Source organism: Stegostoma tigrinum, chromosome 19, assembly GCF_030684315.1.
Source record: "Stegostoma tigrinum isolate sSteTig4 chromosome 19, sSteTig4.hap1, whole genome shotgun sequence".
Classification (NCBI taxonomy): Eukaryota; Metazoa; Chordata; class Chondrichthyes; order Orectolobiformes; family Stegostomatidae; genus Stegostoma; species Stegostoma tigrinum.
In genome coordinates, this window is record NC_081372.1 from 22,632,727 (window position 1) to 22,659,411 (window position 26,685).

Genomic DNA, 26,685 nt, shown 5'->3' on the forward strand with positions numbered 1-26,685 from the left:
AAAGCATTAATAAAATGGGAAAAAAAACAAATTTTCTATCTTTTCCTGTCTCCAATGCGCTTTTCTTTCCCCAATTCAGACACTAAAAAGTTGAATTTCTGCTTCATGGGTATGGAATTTACACTGATCGGTTACCAAAATACAGGTGCAACAATTAGTTGGCTTTAAGGTCTAGTTGGCATTTTTTTTTCTCCCAAAATGTAATGCAAGCATAGAACTATACAGAAATGGATTCTCACAGTTTCTACCTGACTGGAAATAACATCAGTATTCCAAAACTCACAGGGCCAAATTTACTATCTTAGTCCCAACTCTTGAATAACAAGTAGCCAAATGGATCAAGTTCTTCAGAGGGCATCTCAGGCCCTCATTTCTCATATCAAGGTTTATAAATTGGCCTCCAATGATGCACATACGATGCCAATCCAGTTTTAAAATTCTCAACAGGCAGACATATCCAGCTTTTGGGCTAAGGCACAGGACAGTATAACTACCAGTCCTCAAAAGAAACTGCCATGAGTTCCTTCAAAAATCAATAAATATGAATGTTTTGTAAAATGTTTTTACTGGCCCTGCAGGACCGTTCCAACTCAGTCAGTTTGGGAGTGCCTGGAAAGTCTGAAGAAGCCACTGAATGACAGCTCCGTAGTTTACTTTAAATCAGGCTGTTGTGAAATGTGTACTGCATTTGTTTTGTTTAAAAGTCCTGTTTGGACATTTGCGATTTTAGGTCACTAAGCAAATGTGGAAAAGGTGCATTTCAAGAAGAAATTTACACAAATTGTCAACTTGGTAACAGATTACATGGACTAAACTCAGTTAAATAGGCAAAACTCTGAAAAATAAGACATTAAACCTTACTGTCAGCAAAATAAGAAGAAAAAGATGTGGGAAAAACAGAAATGCCTGTAAACACAATCTCTTCAGATTCCAGATGCAACTTAAGATTGAAACAAAAACTGAGAAAAATGGCTGCAGTTCCCATTTCATTAGTATTTCTGCTGATAATCTGCTTTAGCAGAAGATCTGAGAGGTTTTTTCTAAAATTAAGATGAAGCTGTAAATATGTATATATTACACAAATTAAAAAAGTTATCTTGCATACAGCCATCATGGGCAGCACTTAATGCAAGGAATAGGAGGCCTCATTCCGCTGCAGGAAATCTGGCAGGAGTCCCATCTTGCTTCTTTTTGGCTATGGAGGGAGATAGTAAATTTCGCCCTCCAATCTCGGCAGCACACTTCAGAAAGCAATGAAGGAGCTTTTAGAAAAAAAGTTAAATTAATCTTCAAGGTGGAGCCTCACACTTGCAAGTATATCGCCCTGCATGCAAGCAATTATATCAGTTTTCATCTAGTTATGATTGCCTAGATTTGCCTGATTAATGTGGTGCCCTGAATGAAACACGCCAGTTAACAGCTAGACACTTCAACCACATTTCAGGTTTCAGATTATGCAAGAATGACATAATGGGACATCAGCTCATACTCGATGATTAAAATTTTTGTCTTAATATTAGTTTTAAACTACAGGCAGTTTCAGGCTGCCAATGGGTTCAGTTCTTGACTCTGTTTGCAAGTCAATTTGTACACAAATCACAACACAGTGCAGGACTATATACAGCAACCATTCAGAAGTACAGAAAACGCTCATGTCAGATCTTAAAAGTTACACCTCTGTATAGCATCAAATTTGTAAACATAAGTACTTGTAATCCAGGGACCTGTGTTTACTCTGTGTAAATGTGATAATTATGAATCAGCCAGAGTTCCTTTTCATTCCAACCAATCCCAGGGCAAATAGATCTTTTGATTTTGGGCCTTAAAGCTTTTAAAAAAAATCAAAGAAAGAGCGAGCTTGCATTTGTACAGCTCAGTGCACAGCCTCAGTACCTCCAAAATCGTTTTGTAGCCAGTGAGTTATTTCTGACATCTAATCACTATTAGAGATACTGTACTCTGTTCAGACATGTTGTGACACACCTCTGGATCAAACAGGACCTGAACCCAGGCCTTGTGACCCAGAGGTCGGGATACTGCCACTGTGCCACAAGGAAACCCCTAATCATGTGATATACTGTGAATCTCAGCAGCCAATTTGCATTTTCAAGCTTCCACAGAAATGCATTAATGATCCAATAAATCATTTTTGTTCTGGTTGAAAATGTTGGCAAAAACTGACGAGGAGAATCCCTGCGGTCTACTTTGTATACACTTTTACACTCATGGAGGGATGAGTCGTCTTCAGTTTAATGGCCCTTCTGAAAGATGGCACCTCCAACTCTGCAGTCAGTTGTCAGCATTGCCATGCCATACCAACCTTGATATTGTACACAGGTCTTTGAAGTGGGCTTTGAATCCACAACTCTGAACTCAGAGACTAAGTGTTACCTGTAAGGCACAGATGACAACTGTATAACATTTACTTATTTCCCCTGTATCATGTTCAAAATCATCTAGACTTGGATATCCAGGCCTGTTTAAGCATAGTGGCAAAATTATCCTATTGCCATTTACTAAATTATCCAAAAGAACATCTTACTCAAAAAATCTTACTGAATCTATTCTGGTTTAAAATCGCAGGTGCGCAATGAAAAACAACATCCCTTAGCCACGAGCTAAGCACTTACTCACAGTGTGTTTACTACTGCACTGGGATTAGCATTTCAGATTTTTGTAACACAATCTGTAGCATGCACAAGTTGTACTCATAACACTAGAGGCTGAAGTCCAACTGACCCATATTTGAGGTCATCAAAAGATTAGCTGTTTCAGGAGTGTTCCAGTGCCTATTCACTGTAGGGCAAGCTCTGGCAGACAGGCAGAGCTAGGATTCATTGTCTTACTGGAGCAACAAGAAAATCAAGTGAGAAACAACAACCAGAAATTAGCAATACACGTGATCAGCCAGGGAGCATATGGAAAGATTCTTAACTTTTTTTTTAGGACCAACAGATTGATAATTCTGTGAATTATCAGTCTCCATTTTTGTGGGAATGCTTGGCCCCAATGTGAAACATCCCAGAATGCAATGTCTGAAATGAGGAGATGAGCAATGTAGGGAGTTATGGACAGAATACAAGTTGACGTTGTTTCATGCTCCATCTGCTAGTACAGTCCAAAGAATTATTCACAAGTAAAGCACTATTTAATATCTGCCAATGGCAAACAGACTGCGAACTCAAACATTTGATAATATAAACTGTAACTTAAAATGCACAGGTGGTGCCTATTAAGTATTTTCCCGTAATAAAGGGATGTTTCCCCATCCCTACAATATGCTTACATTTTGTATTCTGAACCACACATTTGGAAACTGTTGCAATCATTTTCTGTAAGGTTAGGTTATAACAGATCACTGAATGTATGCTCAAATGGAAGACAATAAATGGCATGCACCAATTTATTAGGAACCAAGACGGAGATGTGGAGGGAACTACAGTTATAAATCACTTGTTGAGATAAGAGTGATATTACACTTTTTCCATAACCAATTATTTGATTTGCAAAGTTGTCTTTCAATAGAATCAGAGAGAGAAAAGACGTCTTTCAGCCAATCATGTTCACAGAGGAAGCTGTTCAGTAGTCCCAAACTTTCTTTCACCATAGCCCAACAAATCTCCCCCCTTCAAATATTTATCCAATTTCTTTTTGAAAATTACTGCAGAAAGGAGGTTCCATTCGTACCGTAGATGCAGTTAGAATCACTGAATCATGCAGCCAAATGGCTTTCTTTGTATGGCACGGTATAGTGAGTTGGGATTCCAAATCTCAGCTGCATATTTTTGGTTGCATATATTCTTAGTTCATGCTATCATTAAAAATAAGGAAAGCCTAATCTTTTACTCTTTTTGAGAAAAAATTCCAAGCTTGCCAAATCAGGCAAGTTGCAAAGTACAGAATTAGAATTAATTAGTTAAAACCAATGTACTTCTAGTAATTAACTGACATGAAGCATATTAAAACATTTTTAAGTCATATTGGACAGAGCTATATAAATGTAAGCTGTTTCCTGGCTGTTTTTCAAACGTGAAATGGCAACAGGATAAAATGGGAAAAAGATTAAATACCATAATATTTACAACAAGTTTCCATCCTGCTGCATTACTTATTTAGCAGCAATTTTTGTCTCAACCACACATAATTTTAAGTTGGCAGTAAATGGCTCTCGGCATGGTGTAAAATTCCCTTTAAATGAAAGCACAAGGAGATAATATTTGTCTCTTCTTCATTTAAGGAGTAATAAGGCAGATCGCCACTTTTTCCTCATACTGTTCCTTCATGGTCACCCAGTCAAAATGTCAGAACACCCTGTCTAACAGCATTGTGGGTTGGCTTCACCATCATCTTCTCAAGGGCAACTGGGGATAAGCAATAAACGCTGGGCCAGCCAGCAACACACGTCCCATAAATGATTTTTTTTTAAAAATCCAGCCTGTCTAATGATACTGAGTGAGAGAAGGGACCTCTTCATACAAGATGTTACAGTCTTTTGGGCAGATATTTTCTGTTGCAATGGCACAGATCAAACGCAAATATCATGACACCTGTTCTGTGAGCAATCTGAGATAACACCTCCAACACAGACCAATTATCCATCTCATTGTCAAAGAATATAGATTCAAACCCACTGTGTAGCCACCAGAGAATCAGTTACAAAATCAGCACAGAATAATTGACTGTTACTGTATTCACTGGGGAATCAGTCAGACTATCACTGGATCATCAGTCATGCAGCAATGATTAGATCACCAGGGAACCTGACAAAAGCCCAGACTAAAACAAGCCAATATTAAAAAAAAAGTGTTTTTGCATGCAAAATCCATCCATAAAATCTGAAATTCATTCCATTCCTTCCATGAGACAGGCAGCTAGGCAAGGGCATGATGTGTTAGCAATTTTAATAATTAATAATTTTCAAATAACTCTGGCATGCTGGTGTTTGCTCCAGATGGTAGCTATGCAAAAAGGCTGTCAGTGGCAATGATACAATCAAGAAAAAATGGATTCCATAAATGGTGGGACACTTTGTTCCTCTTTGAGCAGGTATGGTCATTACAAAATAGAATTAAAAAAAAAACTGTTAGTCTTGAAATAGAACTAAAAAGTGCAGAGCATCCTCAGCAGATCGGGCAGCATCCATGGGGGAGGAAACAGAGAGTGGGAAGAGGGAAATAAAGTAAAGACATGAATACTGCTGAAGCTGCTGACTATTTCCAGCATATTTTCATTCTTGGTTTCCAACATCTACAACAGTACTTCCCTTTCATACTGATGTAGGCTTAAACTATTTACTTGGGTCAGACTGTTCTACCCAAACCTCCAAAAAAGTGAATAATGCAGTTGGGAGTACAGATTGGGACAAATGTGATTTTATAATAGATATTAGTTTGGAAGTCAGCAGTAATTGCATCTCATATTAATACATTCCCAACTTCCATGATCCACCACAAAATCAGGTCTGCTGTCTGAACTAGTGAAAGAATTGTTACATTTTCACAATTATCAGCAAAAGTCACAAGAACCTTGCAAGTTAAGGGCACAGGTATACTTGATCAGTTGCTCAGGTTTCATCGCTGAGACCTGCATTCAAATCTGGTGCACACCGATGTCACATTGCTGCAATGAGCTTCAATCACATTAGACTGCACAGCAGGGCGAGCCTTACTCTGCACTGAATGAGAAGTAACTATTGCTTAATGCCAAAATGGAAGGTACTCCATTCTCTCGAATCCCTCCCCATTAAGGGCAAACATTCACAAGCAGTAAATAAATTTTACATGAATAGATCAAAGATACTTCTAAAAAAGAGCTGAATTGATTATGCTTCTCAAAGCGCACCATGTATGCCAAAAGAAACTGGCAAATGGATTTCAATATACTTATGTGAAGCTTTCTTCAAAGTGGCAGACTCAGAGGGGTATCACGCCCATTGAAGTGCATTCTACCATTTAAATTTAAAGACAACATCTATCAGAAAAATCTGCTGTGTGAATAATGGCCATTCATTTCATGGACAAAATGGTGAATCTGGCCCCTTAGAATACCAACAAATACTCACAACTATGTATTTCATTGTAACTGTAATTCAGTGGCAGAGTCATTTGGCACAGAAATAGATCCATGGGCAGCATGGTGCGTCATTAGCACTGCTGCTTCACAGTGCCAGGGGACCCAGGTTCGATTCCATCCTCAGTCAACTGTCTGTGTGGAGTTCTGCACATTTTCCTAGTGTTTGCATGGGTTTTCTCCGGGTGCTCCAGTTTCCTCCAACAGTCCAAAGCTGTACAGGTCAAGTGGATTGACCATGCTAAATAGCCCATAGTGTCCAGGGATGTGTAAATTTAGATGGATGATCCACAGGAAATGCAGAGTTACAGGGAATGGGTCTGGATGGACCGCTCTTTGGAGGGTCGGTATGGGCTTTTTGGGACAAATGGCCTGTTTCCACACTGTAGGAATTCTATGATCATGTGGTCCACTCATCCGTGCTGACCAGGCATCTCGATCTAACCTAGTCCCCTTGGCTAGCATTTGGCCCTTATCTGTCTATAAGCCCTTTCTATTCATATACCCATCCAGATGCCTTTTAAATGCTGTAATTGAATTTTTTTTTCAAAAAGTGCTTCAGTCCGAAAATGTAAGCAACATCTCACAAATGCAATGATATGAATCATCTATTTTGCACAGTACTTGCTGAGGGAGTAACAGTGTCCATGAAAACACCTTTAAGCTGTCTCATTCGGCTCTGCCTGAACAAATGCATAGGATCTCAGTTTAAAAATTAATCTCAGGAACCATTTGCCATTCTATCAGCATTGCACTCGAGCAACAAGTTAGATTTATTCTGGCAAAGAAGCAACTGTTACAAACTGAGCGAAGCTTGATACCTACTACTGCATGCTTTTCATTATATGATGATATTTTTAAATTTGCAGGACATTCTCATTCAAGATTTTTAATCTTCTATCACAACATATTTAAATTACACATTTGATCACTCTCACAATCTGAGTGTAGGGTCTGGCGCTTGATTGCAATATGCAAATTCTACTTGGGTTTATCTATTTCTATCCAATGATGTAGGCTGGTGGTCCAGAGGACTGGGATTAATGTCCAACTTCTGAAATGCAACATAAACCTATCAAAGCATTCAGATGCTCCAACCCAAAGTCACACTCCTCCCAATCCTACTAACCTCACACCTGCTTCTCGCACTTTCCAAACACTTCCAGCCATTTAACTCTACCGGACAGCTTCCTCGAACACATTGGAATTCACCAAATGGCATTCGCCTGCAGGTTTTGCAGGGCAATATCAGTTCTAACCACAGAGAACGGAGGTAGGATTTGGAAGTTGTCTCTCCCAAGTCCTATAAAGGGAGAGGGTGCTTCAGTTCGTAAGGCCTTCAGCCATTAAAGCTGCTGCATTCGACATCACTAAGACCTTCTAGAACAATAGAAAACCCTCATCATATGCACCTTCTCATATCCTTACATCATTGTTATGGAGGATGCATCATATTTAAAATTGCTTGGAAAACTCAAGTTTCGAATGACTGTAGATAATGGATTTATTTAATTTTGTGGAAGTACGTGAAGTGGTTTCTTTAAGAGACATCAAATAATGTTCACTGTGAACAACAGAGATTTTTCTTAAACAACATCTCCCGGAAATGACATTGCCAGCAAAAACTGCAGGCTTTGTTGCCGACCCCTGCTCAGGATGTCATGAACAAAGAGTGGCCTGGAGAGGGGTTTATTCAATCTGATGCAGTTGAAGGGAAGCTTGCGATAAAACAAGCTGAGTTAGAGGAAAGTGTACCAAGAACAGGCTGCCCAGATGATCTTTCTCTTCTCAAACAGAACCCTCTTGTTGAATTCAGGATGAAACCTTTGTTCTTTTGAAAGAGTGTTTGAAGGGATAGAGTAAGACGATACTTCCTGAGCCAGCTGTATTTGCAAAATTTCACAGACAACCAGCTCTTAGCCATACCAGCCAGAACATCATGACAACACACGGAACTTTCTACACTTCATCCTTTTGCCTTCAGCAATAATCTGTTGTACAGTGCGTTTTTTTGGAAATCCAAAATCTGGAGAAATCTTGTTTTCCTTTTTATTGAAGAGCGTGCATGTGTTTTGTTGTGTACTTCAGGGATATTTCAAGAGACAAGCATTTATACTTCTATAATACTAGCTATATATGTTAAACAATTTTTGCATCTTCACAGAATACATTTTTTTTAATAAACCTACATTTGTGTTTGTTGAGAAACCCATCAATTGATCTTGTTGATTAAAACCAAGTGCAAAATATCGATAAGTAGTTAATTGATCATCTTGTTGACTAGAAAATGTACTTTTATTTTATGTTGTGACCCACAAAGTTGAGAGGACTAAACGGACAGTGCATTCGTGTAGCCTCAGTTGTAACAATTCCCATCCTGAACAGCAAATTCTCCGTTTTCATGAAGTCCATATTGAAGATGGCGTAACCACAGACCTATTGTCCACCATGTTCTCCTTCTCCATTTCAGAATTCCAGTGCAGCCCTACTAACTGCAGGCCTCTGAGGACGAATCATTGTTGCCCAATCCGTCAACTGTAGCCACTAACTCTGACTGTGGCACCACAATAACCTTGGAGGGTACGTAGGGATCAGCACACAGTTAGTCACTGACTGGGCCACAGTCAGGGCAGGGTGAAAGGGTAACTCTTGCATGCTCACCAGGGGAAAGATCGCAGGTAGGTTCTGCTCCAGAAGACTTACATTAGTAGACCCACACACAGGAAAAATGCTGATTTATACATACTCAGAAAATGTCTGGCACACTGGCAGGCCCAATACCGAGGCTACGGTCACTGTCAAGCAGCATGGAAAGGTTTGGTGAACATGGCATATGGATTTGTGCAGTGCTTTGAGCCCAGCCTTTTCAGAATGCTGGACAGCCAGTGCAAACACTTGCAGCTCCTCCATTTAGCGGCTGAAGTCTAAGCTTCCAATGCATCACAAACAGAAGCCACCCAAAGTCTCAGTGTTTCGGTGGAAACACAGACTGGGGTCATGAAATTTTTGTTCATTTCTTGCAGGTTCAAGCTGCTGCCATCACGTACTGCAGAAACATGTAGCCAAAAAGATGCTTGCAGGGTCTCCGAGCGCTCCGGGAATCTATTCCAGCAGTTTACAAGGAATGCCAATGTGCCAACCTAGGAGTGTGGCACTGACTCTGTAGTGCATGAGCCTATTGTCCTCTCTCAGAACAGCAGCAGTTGTGGTCCCACCACTGTCAGTGTGAGCCAGTACCCTTGCTATTCCTGGTCAGCCAGCTAGCTCAGATTGCTGCTGTCCACGTACAAGGGTATTGGTCAAAGATAGCAGGTATGGCCATCCGGTACAAGCAAAGTCACCAGCTCAATTGTCTTGCTTTTCTTTGGTGCCTGAGAAGGCAATAAGTCTCCCCTTCCTCTGTATCGGGCCTCTTTTACCTCCTGTATGCAAAGCATGGAAACAATTCAATGTGAGATATTTCACAGTTTCTTCTTGGAAACATCTACAGGCATAACAAGTTAGGGCTATGATGATCGTCACAGCCACCAGCAGGTTTGCCTTTACCTTACTGTGGGGCTCCAAGTCAGGGTGAAGGAGGCTGCACAGTTCAGTCACCCTCAGATACTACTGGCAGGGGTAGCAGTAACGGACATGTTATTTTAAGACCCTCTTATTTTAAGGCCCTTAGTGAGGAGGGCTTTTTATTGAGAGTCCTCCCCTTCCTCCTCTCTCTATGCCCGGTGTTCCCTGTCAGGGGCCTTGGCTTCATGGCCAAGTTGTGTGTCGACTCCAGGGGTACTGCAGATGTTAATGCTAGCACTCAGGGCAGGTTTTCTCCAGACACACTTTCCAGATCCTCTGATCTCTCTCTCAAAGGCCAGGAGCACCCCCTTTTGAATGCAAAAATTTCACTAAACTCCTCCAGTAACATCAATAAGGAACTACCACTCACTCTGCAGCACCAAACTCACTTTGCATCGTTACCTGGTCTGGCCTACACATAATTCCAGACCTACAGCAATGTGGTTGACTCTTAGCTGCTGTCTAGGCTTTTAGTGCTGTATAACAAATACTGGCCCAGCTAACGATACCCATATTCTATGAATGAACAAAGACAGAAGCATCTCACTTATAAATCCCATGTTTATCTCTTTAAATAACACTGGCCAGATGGAAGGGCTCATTCACTTGTAGCTGAATAGATTTTCATAGGGAGTGATTAAGAAAGGACATTGACACCAGCTGCACAAACTAAAAATAATGTAAAAAAAACAGCAATTACCTCTCCTTGAAAACATCAAACATTCATTTCATGCAGCCCCTTACTAGTGCCTGTCCAATCAGATTACACATCAAGAAATAATGTGGTTGAAACCATTGGCTTCCATAGTAGCAGCTGCAGAGCCGAATTTTATAGCCCTAATGCCTACAAGTCGGTAGGACGGGCTAATGCTCCATATCACTAACTAAATCATTTTAATCTCCTTCTATATTCTTTATAATTGATTTGAAAACAACATTAGTAATAATACATAAAATTATCTTCTAATCACAAGTAAATAAGCTGTCAGATAACACTGGAAACCCTAAACTGTTAATTTAAAACTTAATTGTTCTGTAACCTGTCATTAAGAGATGACTTTAGTTTTGGATGAACTTTTTTTTCCCCCGATTGGTAACACTGAAGATCAGCAAATTACGAAGCTCTAACTTGTAGTACAGGATTGAAACTGGATGAGATGATAGCCTGTAGCTGAGTTTGACATTCATCTGTGTGTTTTGGTTTTCCATGTCTAAGATCCTACACGTTTTAAAGAGGAATTGGCACACAAAAACCAACATTCCTTTTGGATATGAGGAAACTTTGAGGAAATCATAGTACTAATTGCTTGGGAGACATTGATGAAGAATGGCTATTAGGTTTGCTTTACATAATAATTAATGCTACGGATCTAAAGTAACTAATATGAGTCATAGGTGGTTGAAGACTTGGCAGAATTTCAATGCACGTGCAGGTTATTCTGCAGTTCTGAAGTATTAAATCTGAAGATGTGATTCAGTTTCCAGCAACTTAAAATAAGATTGAAAATAATTAGCACAAGAACCAAAAGCGAGAAGGATCAAAAGTACTTGGTGTGTTTCTGTGATCTGGAATGCACTGCCTGAAAGACTGGTGCAAGCAGATTATGTGGTTTTGTTCAAAGGGAACGAGATATCAACTTGAAAATGAAACATTTTTTGGCATGTTGAGAACAAGCAGGAGTGAAAACTGAAGAGACAGCTCTCTCTAAAGGCCAGAGCCAGAGTGATGGACCAAGTGACCTCCTTATATACTACAGGTCTTAATTTTAACCAGCCCTCTGGGGGTAGGCCGAGAGGTAGGAGGTCAAAACAAAATGGTGGTGGGGGAGATGGAGGGGGAGTGTGGGTTGTGTGATCAATAAATGGCCACTTTCAGCTGCTGCTGGTATTTTACTGGCGTTGGGGCAAGCAGTCTCCACACGCTCAGAAAACCACAGCAGTCACTTAGAAAATTACAGTGTCTGCAGCAACCCTTCAAGGCTGCTCCGTGGCTAATGGATGGCCCCGCCTTCTCCACCTCAGAAACCTCAAGCCACTCTCGGAGGGTTCATAGCCTCTCCTCCCACTCACCTGAATCCGCCTGCTTGGTACTAAACAATCTTTTTAAAAAAAAAGCCTGTCCTTGGAGATTTCCCTCAAAGTGGACACACCCTTCTCTTTGCTGTGAAACCTCAGCAGTGCCTCCTCCAAAAGAACAGGAGCTTCCTACACAGCAAAGCTGCCTGCCCTTGGACTGGGATCAGGGTCTGGTTATCCAGGTCCACCCGAGTTCAGGGATGGTTTTCAGTCTCAATGATGGGGCTACTCACTGAGTGATGACTTATTCTGTTTCAATTTTGACTATCTCTGGAGTGATTCAAGAGAAGGCATTTCCTCAGGAGTGAATGGAATATCAAAACCAAGCTTTTGTTACACTCCTGAACCTCTCCATGACTATTCCAGAGGGTCATCTTCAATGGATACTTTAAGGGCTATAGACGCTCCTAGGTGGCCACAAAACATAATCTTGAGCTGCAATGTGGTTCAGCCCGCAATTACTGTAAAGAACTATCGCTGAAAAAGGAGTGGGAGAGTACTTTAGGAACAGTTCCTGCTTCCACTTCTCCACTTTATGAGCGATTGTTGAGGGTTTTGTTGACAACTACATTGCTCGTTAGCATCTATTAAAGACATTTCACCACATTTTCATTGGTTAATGCTTCAGTTGCCAATCTCTCCTCACAGCAACCTTCAGATCAGAAGTAAGCCAAATCGCTGCTGATGATTGAGTGCTACTTTTGCCTATTCTCTACACACTCCCCACTGGGAGACTTCCAGAGACCCTCTATCAAGACTTCACCAATAGTGCATTTATTCCAGAAAACCTGAGAGCCATTATACCATACCAGCGACACCTTTAAGACAGAATTGGATCCATTCTTCTGTTTTCTCCCTCATATTCGTGAAAACAGTTTCCACTCAAGTAAACATTCAATTCCCTTTTTTTTAAAAAATTACTACAGAATTTTTTTGCCATATTCTCAGGCAGCGTGTTCCAAATCATAACTAAAACTGACTGCATTATTTTTCTCTCTTCCTCACCTGAACAACATTCAGGTTCTGGCTGCTACTTCCTATTTCTCATTTGTTCCATGTTGGGAGAGGATTAGCAAAGTGCAGGGCGTGATGAAAGGTGTATACTGCGTATATCTTTCAGACTGATTTAGAAAAAAAAAATGCAGATAAAGCGAGGTTAGTGCCGTGAAGCATTTTTTTAAAAAAACAAATCAGCATTCATTACGGAACAGTGACTGAAATCCAGCACTGCTCAGAAAACATGTGACTGTAGAGCCCTGTGCTGTTCATGGAAAGAGATTTATATTGTTGAGTTTATAACAGATTTGCTAAACACATTTAAAGCATTTGTTTTCAGTTCCATTCAGAATCACCAGAAGTTGAGTTCAGAAGCAACTTTTAGTTTGACTCCTAGTATAAGTTTTCTTTTTTGTTCAGTTCAAGGGAAGTTAAACAGCCCAGCAAAAAAAGTGTCTGATTTGTGAAACCTCCAGACCAGGAGAATTTAGATTAACATCTGCAAGATATTAGAAATGAGAAAGTTCAGGCTCTCAGATTTGTGAAGAGTTTATGTCAGCAGTTTAGAAAGGAATCGATCTATCAAGCCAGGTTTCATTCTGGAATCTGACTTGTCTATTAGGAGCTATTTTGCCTCCTTGCAGCACTCAGAGATTATATTAAGCAGAGGTCTGTGAAGGGTCAGAACCGTCACCATGAATTTCAAAAAGGTGGTTTAGCAAACTACAAGTAATATTTATAACCATTCAACAGAAATTTGTAGAATAATTTTAACCAAAACTGCAGCAGCTCTCTTCACAAATATCGCCCAGCAATGATTCGATGCAAATTCAATAGATACTCTCAAGTATTCTGGGTAACACAATAGACCATATCAGATTCTGGTCTTTGTGCGTGCCGTTATAGACGTTGTTGCAAGCATAAACTCCTGAGGATTAGCTGCAGAGGCCTCTGTAACCGTGGCCTTCCCAATTCCACAGCTTCTGTCGAAAATAGGTCATGAGGCATCTACATCACACTGCAGGTTTCTGACAGCAACTCAAATCTCTGCCCTTAACTACACAGCAACTTTTTGAGCTGCTATCATAGTATTTGATAGGGGAAATCGAACTTTTTCTTGGTTCATGATCAGTCAAACAATATTTGGATAAAATATTAAATTAATAGCATTTGCAATCCTCACACCAAAACTACTCAGATACACAGCAGCTCAGATATCTAGCAGACCTTTCAAGCTGCATTTTTCACTAGCTCCGTGGAGACATTTATTTTCAACAAGATTTCATCCTTTTGAAATCAATCATTGTTGTTAGAATATATGACCAGCAACAAAATTGACTTTCCATTATCACAATCACAGATGTTTCACTCCCTAGCTTGCAGTCGTATTTTGTGGATGTCATAAATCCTTGGGAATTCCAGCACATATTTCAAACCACTTGCCCTTCCTTGGATCCTTTATGAAGTTCAGAAAGTTAGTGCATAACCCTTTCTTAATGCACAGGGATAAGGCCCACCATCACATTGGTAAGTGCAGTTTTTCCTCATAAATCCAAGCATACGCGGCTGCTCTTGAAACTCAAGGCCCATTTCATGGTGGCTTACAGTCAAGTTGTGCTCAGTACTGACTGGTCTGCCCTGCTCGGGTCATCAGTATCATGGCACCAGACTCTTTTCTAATTCAGGCTACTTGACATTTAAGACATGTTGTAATTCCCTGCACTCCCTCGGGAAGCTGCACTTCAGGAAAAAAGTATGAGTCAGGGGCAGGACTAAAATTCTATGAAGTGCTGGAAAATTCCATTAAATCACGCAATGCCTACTTTGCGGAAGATCAACGGAGCATTTACCAAACTTCTTCCTTTGACCATTCGAAGGAATTAGAGGAGAGGAACGAAAGCGTCGTGGCTAAATTTTGCCGGTGATTAAAGATGGGAAGGAAAGTATGTTGTGATGATGATCTAACAGGGATGCAGACTGATATAGATAGGCAAGGTAAATGGGCAAAAATCTGGCAGATGGAGTAAAAATGGGAAAAGTTGATATCATTCACTTTTGTGATCGCATGGATAACAAAAATCATCTAAAGGAAGAATAACTGCTGAATGCAAAGAGACAGAGGGATCTAAATGATGTATTGTATGAGTCACAAAGTTAGTATGAACAAGTGACGAAGTATACTAATAAGATGCTACCCTTCATTATGGGAACAATTGAACATAAAAGTAAGAAGGCTATATTTCAGTTATACAGGGTTTTGGGGAGACCATATCTTGAATACGGTATACAATTTTGGTCTCCTTATTTAAGGATGGATGTAACTGAGTTAACGGTGGCTCAGAGGAGGGTTTTTAAGATTGATGCCTGGATATACCAGTCTTGCTTTCACTAGAGGTTAAAAGAACAAAGAGTGATTTGATTGGAATGTGTACAATCTTGAAAGGTCTTGACAAGGTGGACATGGAAAGGTTGTTTGCTCTTGTAAGCAAGACCAGAAATATGGAGACTCATTTAAAATTAGGTTCACTTGACTAGGACTGATAACGGGAATTTTTCCCCCCTCACAAGGCTGTGCACCCTTGCAACTTTCTAAATAAAGAACAAAAGAACTGCGGATGCTGTAAATCATGAACAAAAACAAAGCTGCTGGAAAAGCTCAGCAGGTCTGGTAGGATCTGTGAAGAAAAAAAAAATCAGAGTTAACATTTCGGGTCCGGTGAGGAAGCAAGGTTCTGAGGAAGGGTCACCAGACCTGAAACGCTGATTTTTTTTTCTTTAGATGCTGTCAGGCCTGCAGAGTTTTTCCAGCAAATTTGTTTTTGCTCTTGCAACTTTCTGCTTTAGAAGGTGGAGGAGGTGGAGTCATTGAAGATGTTTAAGCCCAAGGTAGAGAGATTCTTGTTTAGCAGTGGAATCAAACAGATTATATGGGGATGTCGAATCCAAAATATAACAAGATCATATTGAATGGCACAGCAGGCATGAAGGGGTGAACAACCGACATTTGCTCCGAATACTTTATGTTCATTTGTTTGTAGGAAATGTTCAGAATTGAAATCCTGAGATTATGTAAAAAAACTGAGAAAAATCAAGTTCGGAAATTGTAAAGGGTTCAAATTCCACGGAACACTTGAAAAGGAAAGTTAAGTTCCAAAGTGAAACATCAGCTGAAACTTTGATCAAGCGAAGCAAAATAGATTTGTCACCTAATTTACGAGAGAAGGTCAAAGAATGGGTTATAAAAGAGAGGAGATGTGCTTTGATTAGGAATAGAATGAAGAACATGACAAAATATCAAAGTGCTCTAACACACTCCTGGCTGGTCTCTCATCTTACCTTCCAATGGCTTGAGATTGTTCAAAACTCTGTGTCCAGCACGTCTTAATTTATGCCAAGTCCAATGTTTCTCTCACCCTTGTGCTTAATGAATTACATTCTTCCTGGTTAAACAATGTGTGCATGTAAAATGGTTCTCCTACTTCAAATCCGTTCATGGCGTTGGCCCTCTCAGTCTTAAATCTCCTACAGCCCCACACTCACCAAGATAAGCACTGTTCCTCAAACTCTGGCGTCTACTGCATCATTTTTTTAACGGCAAGGTCAAACCTTTTGCAAACTGAGCATAATGTGAAAAAAATATGAATTTGTCCAGGAGGTATAGAAAAGCAGCATACTATTTAAAAGGAGAGAAGTAAAGAACTCTGAAGTTCTGAAATAACACATTACAAAGTGTTAGTGGGTCACAAGTCCTCCTCCTGGACACCACCCCCAGGCCTCCTACCCTCCCTCGACCTCTTCATCTCCAACTGCCGTCGAGACATTAACCGCCTCAACCACTCCACCCCTCTCACCCACTCCAACCTCTCCCCCGCAGAACGGGCAGCCCTCCGCTCCAACCCCAACCTCACCATCAAACCCGCAGACAAGGGTGGCGCAGTGGTAGTATGGCGCACTGACCACTACATTGCCGAGGCCAGACGCCAACTCTCCGACAGCACCTCCTACCGCCTCCTCGATCATGACCCCACACCCAAGCACCAAACCATCATCTCCAACACCATTCACGACCTCATCACCTCAGGGGACCTCCCACCCACAGCCTCCAACCTCATTGTTCCCCAACCCCGCACGGCCCGTTTCTATCTCCTTCCCAAAATCCACAAACCTGCCTGCCCTGGTCTACACATCGTCTCAGCCTGCTCCTGCCCCACCAAACTCATCTCCACCTATCTGGACTCCATTTTCTCCCCTTTGGTCCAGGAACTCCCCACCTACGTCCGTGACACCACCCACGCCCTCCACCTCCTCCAGGACTTCCAATTCCCTGGCCCCCAACACCTCATATTCACCTTGGACGTCCAGTCCCTGTACACCTGCATTCTGCATGGAGATGGCCTCAAGGCCCTCCGCTTCTTCCTGTCCCGCAGGCCCGACCAGACCCCCTCCACCGACACTCTCATCCGCCTAGCTGAACTCGTCCTCACACTCAACAACTTCTCTTTTGACTCCTCCCACTTCCTACAGACTAAGGGGGTGGCCATGGGCACCCACATGGGCCCCAGCTATGCCTGCCTCTTTGTAGGTTACGTGGAACAGTCCCTCTTCCGCACCTACACAGGCCCCAAACCCCACCTCTTCCTCCGGTACGTTGATGACTGTATCGGCGCCGCCTCTTGCTCCCCAGAGGAGCTCGAACAGTTCATCCACTTCACCAACACCTTCCACCCCAACCTTCAGTTCACCTGGGCCATCTCCAGCACATCCCTCACCTTCCTGGACCTCTCAGTCTCCATCTCAGGCAACCAGCTTGTAACTGATGTCCATTTCAAGCCCACCGACTCCCACAGCTACCTAGAATACACCTCCTCCCACCCACCCTCCTGCAAAAATTCCATCCCCTATTCCCAATTCCTCCGCCTCCGCCGCATCTGCTCCCGCGATAAGACATTCCACTCTCGCACATCCCAGATGTCCAAGTTCTTTAAGGACCGCAACTTTCCCCCCACAGTGATCGAGAACGCCCTTGACCACGTCTCCCGCATTTCCCGCAACACATCCCTCACACCCCGCCCCCGCCACAACCGCCCCAAGAGGATCCCCCTCGATCTCACACACTACCCTACCAACCTCCGCATACAACGCATTATCCTCCAACACTTCCGCCATTTACAATCCGACCCCACCACCCAAGACATTTTTCCATCCCCACCCCTGTCTGCTTTCCGGGAGAGACCACTCTCTCCGTGACTCCCTTGTTCGCTCCACACTGCCCTCCAACCCCACCACACCCGGCACCTTCCCCTGCAACCGCAGGAAATGCTACACTTGTCCCCACACCTCCTCCCTCACCCCCATCCCAGGCCCTAAGATGACATTCCACATTAAGCAGAGGTTCACCTGCACATCTGCCAATGTGGTATACTGCAGCCACTGTGCCCGGTGCGGCTTCCTCTACATTGGGGAAACCAAGCGGAGGCTTGGGGACCGCTTTGCAGAACACCTCCGCTCAGTTCGCAACAAACAACTGCACCTCCCAGTCGCAAACCATTTCCACTCCCCCTCCCATTCTCTTGATGATATGTCCATCATGGGCCTCCTGCACTGCCACAATGATGCCACCCGAAGGTTGCAGCAACAGCAACTCATATTCCGCCTGGGAACCCTGCAGCCATATGGTATCAATGTGGACTTCACCAGTTTCAAAATCTCCCTTTCCCCTACTGCATCCCTAAACCAGCCCAGTTCGTCCCCTCCCCCCACAGCACCACACAACCAGCCCAGCTCTTCCCCCCCACCCACTGCATCCCAAAACCAGTCCAACCTGTCTCTGCCTCCCTAACCGGTTCTTCCTCTCACCCATCCCTTCCTCCCACACCAAGCTGCACCCCCAGCTACCTACTAACCTCATCCCACCTCCTTGACCTGTCCGTCTTCCCTGGACTGACCTATCCCCTCCCTACCTCCCCACCTACACTCTCTCCACCTATCTTCTTTACTCTCCATCTTCGGTCCGCCTCCCCCTCTCTCCCTATTTATTCCAGTTCCCTCTCCCCATCCCCCTCTCTGATGAAGGGTCTAGGCCCGAAACGTTAGCTTTTGTGCTCCTGAGATGCTGCTTGGCCTGCTGTGTTCATCCAGCCTCACATTTTATTAACAAAGTGTTAGTGTACAGGTACAGTAAGAGATAATTAAGTGGTAACTACAAATAAATATAAATTCTAGTTAAAAGGTGAGCAATTATGAACCATTGTACAACTCTACTAGCAGAAACCCTGAATCGTTTATAAGACTCCCTCTGCGCACACATACAGACATAGAAACATTGGTGTTATAGGGAAGGAGACAGAAGGCAGTTCAATGGTCTCCATCCAGAGTGTTTGCTGAAATGATCCTTTGGTTTGTCAGGACCTGCTGCTTCCTAATCTACCATCCCAGGTATTTTTCTCTTGCTTGCAGGAAGGACGGAGTGACTGGTTCACAACTTGTTTATTAATGGCCACTCCTCACAGCAACTGGTGAGGGGAAATAAATGAGCTCTCTTCAAGCTGGATGTGTTTTATATTAGAGAGAAAATCACAGGTATTACCTTTTTGGAGGTCTGATAGCTTCTCGCCAAACTTCACACTCAGGTAACTTACTTTTGAGAAGTATGATAATCCTCTGCACAATCATTGTTTTTTTCTAAAAACAACCTTTCTTCCTCCCCATGCCAGTCCATAATCAAAATTACAGAAAAATAAACAAATATAGTCTTTACAGAAGGCAAGTGGAATAGTGTTGTTTATTGCAATGGGAATTGAATACTTAAGTGGGAATTTTTTGATATAGTTCCACAGGGTACTGTTAAGACCACTTTGTGTAACAGGTTTGGTTTCCTGATTTAAGATAGAATATAATTGCCTTAGACACAGTTCCTCGGAAGGTCACTTTACTGATTCCAGGGATGAAGGCATTGCCTTATGGAGGAAAAGCTGGACATGCTAAGCAGTGGAAAGGTCAGAGTTGATCTTATTCAAATATTTAAGATCCTGAGGGGGCTTGTCTTTGACTTTCACTGGCAGGGGAATCGCATTTAAGAGCCGTGAGGCTATGTTGCAGCTCTATAAAATGCTGGTTAGACCACACTTGGAATACTGTGTTCAGTTCTGGACACCTCATTATAGGAGAGATGTGGAAGTTTTATACAGGGTGCAGAGGAGATTTACCAGGATGCTGCCTGGACTGGAGGACAGGTCTTATGAGGAAAGTTTGGGGGAGCTAAGACTTTTATCATTGCAGGGAAGAAGGATGACAGGTGACTTGATAGAGGTGTACAAGATGATGAGACGTATAGATAGAGTGGATAGCCAGAGACTTCCGAAGGCAGAAATGACCATTATGAGGGGGCATAGTTTTAAGGTAGTTGGTGGAAGGTACTGGGGAGATGTCAGAGGTAGGTCCTTCACACAGAGTGGTGGGCATGTGGAATGTGCTGCTGGCAGTGGTGATGGAGTCAGATAATTTAGAGACTTTTAAGCGACTCTTGGATGGGCACATGGTGGATAATAAAACGTGGGGAGTGCAGGGTAGGTTGGTCTTAGTAGGATAACAGGTCGGCACAACATCATGGGCCAAAGGACCTGTGCTGTGCTGTATTGTTCAATGTTCCTAGTTTTAAAAAAAATCACACACTCATAAATCATTTTTTATTTAGTATTCATTCACATCAGATCCACAGTTGATTCCTCCAAAGGTGGCATTGTGTGCATTGTCACTCTGGCTGGATGTATTCCTGGAGATAACATATCATAACCTCTCGCTGCCTCACACAGTCCAAAAGCCTTTACCTCCACCCCCTCCCCCATCTGCAATACGTCCATAACAGTAACTGAAATGGTTCCAAACAAAGTTAAAACAAAAACACTTCTTTATATACAAAGTACTTGTCTTTGAGATAACTCAGTGGTTCCCTGGAGCTTAAATTTATTCCCTGGAAATTCCAAGATGATTCTGGAGGATTGGAATCCTGAAATATGCACATTTAAATCAACATGACAGAGGCCAACAATACAAGTTGCAGTATTCTCCACTAGGATTATCTTTGTTCTTTTCAAAATAAAGTAACCTCACTGAAACCCGCACAGTACAATTTTTAAGTGCTTTAAGGCACAGGTATATTAAAAATGAATAATCTATCATTTTGAGGAAGGGTCTAGGCCCAAAATATCAGCCTTCCTGCTCCTCTGTTGCTGCTTGGCCTGCTGTGTTCATCCAGCTCTACACCTTGTTATCTCACAATCTTCTATGATTGCGGCTTTTTCAAAATGTGTTGTTCCCAATGAATTTCTGATGGTGAAAGAAGTTGCGACTTAGAAGAATATATGATACAAAACTGACATTTTCCTTTAACCCAATTCTTTACTGCTGCTTTCACTCACTCTTACATTCAGTGGTTGAAATAACCGTACAGAGGCCAGTATCATGTCAGTAAGTCACCCTTAGAGATAGTAGGAACTGCCAATGCTGGAGTCTGAGATAACAAGGTATGGAGCTGGAGGAACACAGCAGGCCAGGCAGCAGAGGAGCAGGGAAGCTGAAGTCTGGGTGGGGGCCCTTCAAGTTTCTTCTTCTGAAGAAGGGTCCCAACCTGAAACGTCAGCTTTCCTGCTCCTCTGATGCTGCCTGGCCTGCTGTGTTCCTCCATCTCCTCACCTTGTTAAACAAGTCACCCTTTATTTACTTGTGCACGGTATACTGGCTGTGGCTGGCCAGCTTGGAGTCAATTGCCTGAACTGAGGGTATTCTCATCGCCTGGCTCTCTTAAATCAGTCAGGGCTTTCCTGATAGTTTAGGGTTGTTAATCTGGGTCAATGACCTTTGTAGTCAACAAGATCAACCTGGTTTCAAACACTACAGTGGTATTCTAATGTGGTTTGTCGGAAATTTGAGTGTAACTTGACATTGATAGATTCTACAAGTTCATTTGCTGGTTGAAATTTAAGTAACAAAATGGATTTTTACCTTTCTTTTAATTTGGAAAGTTATCTAGAAGTCATGGAAATGGTGAAAATAAATTTTCATTTGATAAAAATGGTAAATAGATACTTTATGCTGGTAAACATCACCATTTCCTGATGGTTTGTTTCTGAACAGCGGAAGGTGTAAATGCAGGGTGTGCTTGATCGTGGAACATCAATAACAAAAATAGTGACGACCCGAGTTTCTGTGAGAATCCATGGTGAAGCAAATTGCGAAGGTGAAAAACACTTAATCATTTCGGAAAAACTTCAGGAGGAGGAAACGGGGATCTGCTGAAGAGTTTTAGATAATAATACTGTCAGTAGAAAATACCTAATGGAAAAGATAACCAGGCATCAAATCAGAGCAACATGTACTATAATGTTACTTAAAACTTTTCTTGGGCACATTATACTTGGACATGCTTAACAAGCCACCAAAAAATGTATCAATTACTTGGATGGTTTTTTTTAAAAAACTTTTATATGTAAACTAATCCCTGTAAATCTAGAAATCCAGGGAGCACACATTTTCTTTCACATCAGACACAATCATCTCCAATTTCTCCTAACTTATGAAGCTATTTAACAATTTATTTTCTTGAAATAAATTAAGATATAAACAGGTATCTGACAACAGGTCATCAGAAACAGTATTGTACTGTGTTCTGAAGTGTCAAAACAATTTTGACAGGGTGTGAGAAACCCGGTTTTAAAATCTGTGTTCTAAAAACCACTTTCTTTTAAAACTAAATAGTCCAGTACATATATGTTATTTGTTTCAATAAATAAGACCATGAGACCATAAGACATAGGAGTGGAAGTAAGGCCATTCGGCCCATTAAGTCCACCCCGCCATTTAAATCACTCTGGTGATATACATTAGCCTTCATCCAGTGTGCAAAGCAAAAAAGTCATAAAACCAAAAATAGTTAGGGTTTGACAGGGTTAGCTCAGGAGTGCATTAAGTACTGCCCAATATAATCATGTCACATGGACATGGGCTTGGGACAACAACTCTGGACCTTGAAGGAGAAAAGCCCAACATTGTTAACAGGCTGAGCGAGACCTTAATATCTTTTATAGTGATGTAACTTGGACCTAGTTGCCATCATGTCATCAACTTCATTGTATCAGAGCTTCTACTCAGTTAGCTAGGTGAGTGGTTTTCCTCTGCCATACTAAACAGACCCACCTGGGAAGAGGTAGTAGCATCAAAACTACTAAATGGATCTTTTACTACAATAAGCAGTTATGAGCTCTACCTTACAAAAAGGTAAGCACTGCCAATACTCAGATCCCAATCTGCACACAAACGTGGTATATTATGCTTTTGAGACCTATCTGAAGAAACCTTTTTTTAAACAAATGAAACCTAGAAGGTTATGACTTTATCCAAATAACCGAATTCTCAGTTGCCCAATCTTCAGTTGCAGATTTTGTTTCAGCATCTTTACACCACAACAAATTTTTCACCTATTCTGTAATCCCACATCAAGGCAAATTACGCAATGCTTTAGCTTTGCCAATAGAAAGAGTACAGATCCCTGTATTAGTGCACCATCTGCCTGAAGTATATTCATAATGCTCAAATTTAGAAGCTCTTTCTTGAAAGTGCAAAAAAAAAAGCCACAAATATTTCTGATAATGGGAACCGCAGATGCTGGAGAATCCAAGATAACAAAGTGTGAGGCTGGATGAACACAGCAGGCCAAGCAGCATCTCAGGAGCACAAAACAAGCTTTAAACCATGGGTTTAAACAGCAGGGGAAAGACATAAGACATGAGGGAAAAAGAAAACAGACCTAACAAAAAAAAAATCTGTGTTACAAACAGGCGGCACGGTGGCTCAGTGGTTAGCACTGCAGCATCACAGCACCAGGGGCCCAGGTTCGATTCCAGCCTCAGGCAACTGTCTGTGTGGAGTTTGCACATTCTTCCCGTGACTGCATGGGTTTCCTCTGGGTGCTCCAGTTGCCTCCCACAGTCCAAAGATGTGCAGGCTAGGTGGATTGGCCATGCTAAATTGCCTGTAGTGTTCAGAGGTGGTGGGTTATGGGGGGATGGGATGCTTCAAGGGGCAGTGTGGACTTGTTGGGCCGAAGGGCCTGTTTCCACACTATAGGGAATCTAATCTAAAAATGCCAGCACCACGATGTGAGTAGATATTCTTCAAATTCAGAAAAATAAAAATGAAAGCCATAAAAGGATCCTGTTATGGAAGCTACTATAAGACCAGAAGAAATAAGAACGGGAGCAGGCCATTCAACCTCTCAAGCCATTCAATAGGCTGATCCAACATTTCTCACATCCACGTTCCTTCCTTAAATATATTTTCCTGCCCTTTCCCCACAACCGTACATTCCCTGAATGAACGAGAATCTCTCTCTCTCGCTCTGCCTTCCAAAGGAAGAAATTCCTCCTCACCTCATCTTAAAACAGTGCCCCCTTATTGTGAGACTGTGCGGTCTGGTCCCAGATTATCCCATGAGGGGCAATATCATCTCAGCATTTAACCTGTCAAGGACCTTAAGAATCCTATATATTTCAACAGGTCATCTCTCATTCTTTTAAACTTCAGTGAGTAAGCTGCCAACTTTCTTAGCCTTTGCTTATAAGGCAATCCCCCCCAGGATCATCCAAGTGAAACTTCTCTGAACTGCCTCCAATGAAATGATATATATTTTCTTAAATAAGGAGACCAAACCTGCTCATGGTGCTCCCGATGTGGTCTCACAGTATCTTGTACAGTTGCGAACTATCCTACTCATAATACTCCAACCTCCGTGAAATAAAGGCCAACATTCTATTAGCCTTTCTGATTAATTGCTGCACTTGTACGCTAGCTTTCGGCCTTCTGCACACAGAAATGTACATCCCTTGGTGTTACGGCTTTACATAGAACATAGAACACTACAGCACAGTACAAGCCCTTCGGCCTTCGATGTTGTGCTGACCTGTCATACCGATCTCAAGCCCATCTAACCTACACTATTCCATGTACGTCCATATGCTTGTCCAACGATGACTTAAATGTACTTAAAGTTGGCAAATCTACTACCGTTGCAGGCAAAGCGTTCCATTCCCTTACTACTCTCCGAGTAAAGAAACTACCTCTGACATCTGTCCTAGATCTTTCACCCCTCAATTTAAAGCTATGCCCCCTAGTGCTCGCCGTTACCATCCTAGGAAAAAGGCTCTCCCTATCCACCCTATCTAACCCTCTGATTATTTTATTTGTTTCAATTAAGTCACCTCTCAACCTTCTTCTCTCTAATGAAAACAGCCTCAAGTCCCTCAGCCTTTCCTCGTAAGACCTTCCCTCCATACCAGGCAACATCCTAGTAAATCTCCTCTGCATCCTTTCCAAAGCTTCCACATCCTTCTTATAATGCAGTGACCAGAACTATACGCCATACTCCAAGTGCGGCCACACCAGATTTTCTGCAGCTTTTCTCCATTTAGTCATATTTTATTTTCCCCTCCCAAAATTAACAACTTCACATTTTCCCATATTGTACTCCATTTGTCAACTTTTGCCCACTTAATCTATCTATATCTTCCTGTAAATTGTTTATAACCTTCTTGCAACGTGACTTTCCAATTATTTTTGCATTTTCTGCACTTTGTTCACAGTACATTCAATTTCCTTCTCCAAGTCTTTAACATGTATTGTAAATAGATGCGCTCTCATTATTGATCCCTGTGGAACCCCTCTGGTCACGGGTTGCTAACCTGATAAAAGATTCCTTTATAAAACCAGAAGAACTGCAGATGCTGTCAATCAGAGACTGCTGGAAAGGCTCAGTGGGCCTGGCAGCACTTCTGAAGAGAAACGTTTCAGATCTGGTGACCCTTCCTCAGAACTGATAGTTTATATGCAGAAGATGGGGGTGGGGGGGGGGGGGAGAGAGAGAAATAAGGAGTAAACCATAGGTGGGAATAGAACCCAAAAGGGACAGAAGAGCAGTTGGGCAATCAAAAGAGTGGATAACGATCTAGCTAGGAGGGTGAATAGTTGTTAACGGAGACTATTTGTGGCTCACAATAGGTAGTGTGTAACGGCAGGCTATGTGATAACAAGGCCTGGCGTGTGGGGGTTTGGGGACTAGGAGATGGCAGGGCTCAGGCTATAAAATTATTGAACTCAATATTAAGTCTGGAGGGCTGCAGGGTTCCCAAGTGTTTAGTGAGGAGTTGTTCCTCCAGCTAATGTGGAGTTTCACTGGAACACTGCAGCAAGCCAGAGATGGAGATGTTGGCCAGGCAACAGAATACAGTGTTAAAGTGCAGGCAAATGGAAGCTCAGGGTCTTTTACAGAAACAGAACATAGATGTTCTATAAAGTGGTCATCAAGTCTACATTTCATTTCCCCAGTGTACAGAAGACCATGTTGTGAGCAGTGAATGCAGTAGACTAGATGGTGGGAAGTGTAGGTAAAGTGTTGCTTCACCTGGAAGGTATGTTGGGCCCTTGAACACTGAGGAGGGAGGAGGTAAATGGGCAGGTGTTATACCTTCAGTGGTCGCAAGGGAGGGTGCAGGGATGACGGGAGTGAAGGAAAAGTGGACTAGGGTGTCCTGGAGGGAACAGTCCCTGCAGAAGGTGGACAAGGGAGGGGAGGGGAATATGACTAGTAGTGGCATCTTACTGAAGGCGGCAGAAATGGCTGCTCATAACCTTGTGGATGTGGATGCCCGTGGGGTTCTAGGTTAAGAACAGGGTGAACCCTATTGCTGTTAAAGGAGGGGAGAGAAGGGGTGAGGGCAGAAGTGCGGATGATGGGGTTGGACCCAGTTGATGGCCGTGTCAACGATGGTGCTGGGGAGTCCTTGGCTGATGAAGAAAGTGGACATTTCCAAGGCTCCCTTGTTGAAGTTGGCCTCATTGGAACATGTGATGGAGACAAAGGAACCAGGAGAATGGAATGGAGTTTTTAAACAGTGAGCAGGGTGCAAGGACGTTCAATCCAGATAGCTGTGG

At 42.3% G+C, this 26,685-nt stretch overlaps 1 protein-coding gene across 10 annotated transcripts in view; it reads right to left on the reverse strand.

Moving 5' to 3' along the window:
• LOC125461522 (band 4.1-like protein 1) overlaps positions 1-26,685 on the reverse strand; it is a 279,674-nt gene that overhangs the window by 129,087 nt on the left and 123,902 nt on the right. The window lies entirely within an intron of this gene.